Here is a 1,816-nt window from a genome sequence, read left to right on the forward strand (position 1 = left end):
GGTACTGAGGAAGGAAGATGTTTGGGCTCAGATTTGGGGTGGGGAGAAGGAAGGAGATGAGAAGAGATTTTTTTTTAACTTCTATTTAGTTATTTTCTCTTTTTCGTGCTATTTCTCTCATCTGCCTATCCATCCTTGGATATTGAGCCCAAGAAACTATCCTTCGGGGACCTTTAGATTTAACTGAGCAATCTTTGAGGTTTTACGGGGTGCCAGACTTTAAAGCGCTTTGCCTATCTTTTACATTTCATTTAGTTCCGGGGGCTGGGGGGGGGGGAATGTTAGTCTTCTGTTGCCTATGGGATGAGAAGACACTGATGAATTTGCACCCCCCTCCATTACGCCACCGGCAGGTGGTGACGGACTCAGGCTCTGGCATACCAGTGCTTGGTACTCAACCACTAAGCCATCCCTGTGGGACTCCGCTCCCCTGCACGGTCCCCGGGATGGCCTCCTGGAGATTCCAGGTGGCCAGCGGTACTCCGAATTCCGACAAGGGTCAGCACAGCCGCGGCTCTGAAGAGCACCTCCCCAGGGCAGAAAACTGGGGAGGCAGTAAGGAGAGGACACTACTAGGCCGCTGGGGCTCCGTGACCCCGCCCGGAGGAGCCTGGCACGTTCCTAGCGGCGAGCTAAAGCACCACTGACATCTCCCGGGAGCGTTTACACTTGGCCAATCTCTCTGTCAAGAGAGCCGGTTTAATTCTCACCGCGGCCTTGCAAAGGGGATTATTTTTGGTCCCATTTTCCAGACGCAGAAAGTGAGGCTTCCGCTCCCCGGCAGTCACAGCGTCCGGCAGGTGGTGGAGCTGTAGGTGTCTGCTGTGTCCCAAAGATAATAAAGTCTGCACGGATTTCGTCATTATTATGCAAAGCCGGCGGGAGGCTCCGACCCTCCCCTGCAGGAGCCCATCTGTCTCCGTGCGCCGCCCCCGGGGCTCTGAAGCCGAAGGCGAGAGCGAGCGGGTGGAGACCCGTCCCCCGCCGCTAGCCAGGGCCACCTCCCAGCGCCCTGCGGGCCTGCGCCCCCGAAGCCGACCTCCCAAGGCTTAAGAAAACCACAGCCTCCCCAGCACCCCGCCCGCCGACCGCCCCCTGGGAGCTGCATTAATATTAATCCCGATGAATAATTGAAGGCCAGAGATTTATTAGGGCCGCGGCGGGGGAGGGCGCGCAGCTGGGTTCGGCTGGGCCGGGTACCCGCGACGCAGGAGGCTGGGGTGGGTGTGTCGCCTGTGAGGGCGAGCTTGCGGGTGAGCGTAGAGCCGGAGCTAGTGTGCCAAGGAGCGAGGCGGAGCGCCGGGGGCTGCTCGTGGGAGCCGGGGACGGAGGCGGCATCCCAGGTCTCCGCGCCCCGGTCTGCGGGGTGACCCGGGACCACGCGGGTTTGAGGGGGAACAATAGCGACTCCTTAGATCCAGGGCTCCCGCCACGGGCTGCCCAGGCCTTCCCGGCGACCCGCGGGCTTCCTTTCTTATTTAGCTAATTTATGGCGAGAGGCCTGGGGTGGGGGCTGGGGGGCTGGGGGGCCGAGGGAGTGGGGAAGGCACGGCAGAGGAGGGAGCGCGTCTGGGGACGGGGGGCGAGGGGGCGGCAGTTAAAGGAGTCTCCCGAGGCGGCGGCGCGGGTGATGTCAGCTCTCGACGAAAATAGAGAGGGATCGCCTGCAAATCCCCAGCTGCGGCGGGGCTAAACCTCGCAATCCCTCCCCGGCGGCGCCGAGCCAGGGCGCAGCGGCCGCCACCGCCTCCCCCGGCGCGCACACACCCGCACCCGCGCGCACGCACGCACACACGCCCCTGCACACCGCGGCACA

General features: G+C 62.4%; 1 protein-coding gene across 3 annotated transcripts in view; it reads left to right on the forward strand.

The window, feature by feature from the left end:
• The first annotated feature begins 1,144 nt into the window (after positions 1-1,144).
• Positions 1,145-1,816, forward strand: part of SLC1A2 (solute carrier family 1 member 2) — a 139,485-nt gene continuing 138,813 nt past the window's right edge. The window contains exon 1 of one of the 3 annotated variants that reach the window (XM_029956658.1): positions 1,145-1,220. The gene's annotated coding sequence lies outside the window, so the exon portion shown is untranslated. Of the gene's footprint in view, positions 1,344-1,816 lie in introns of all 3 variants that reach the window. The other 2 variants (XM_029956657.1, XM_029956659.1) reach the window with 2 other exon arrangements.

This window comes from Suricata suricatta, chromosome 11, assembly GCF_006229205.1.
Source record: "Suricata suricatta isolate VVHF042 chromosome 11, meerkat_22Aug2017_6uvM2_HiC, whole genome shotgun sequence".
In the NCBI taxonomy this organism is placed as follows: domain Eukaryota; kingdom Metazoa; phylum Chordata; class Mammalia; order Carnivora; family Herpestidae; genus Suricata; species Suricata suricatta.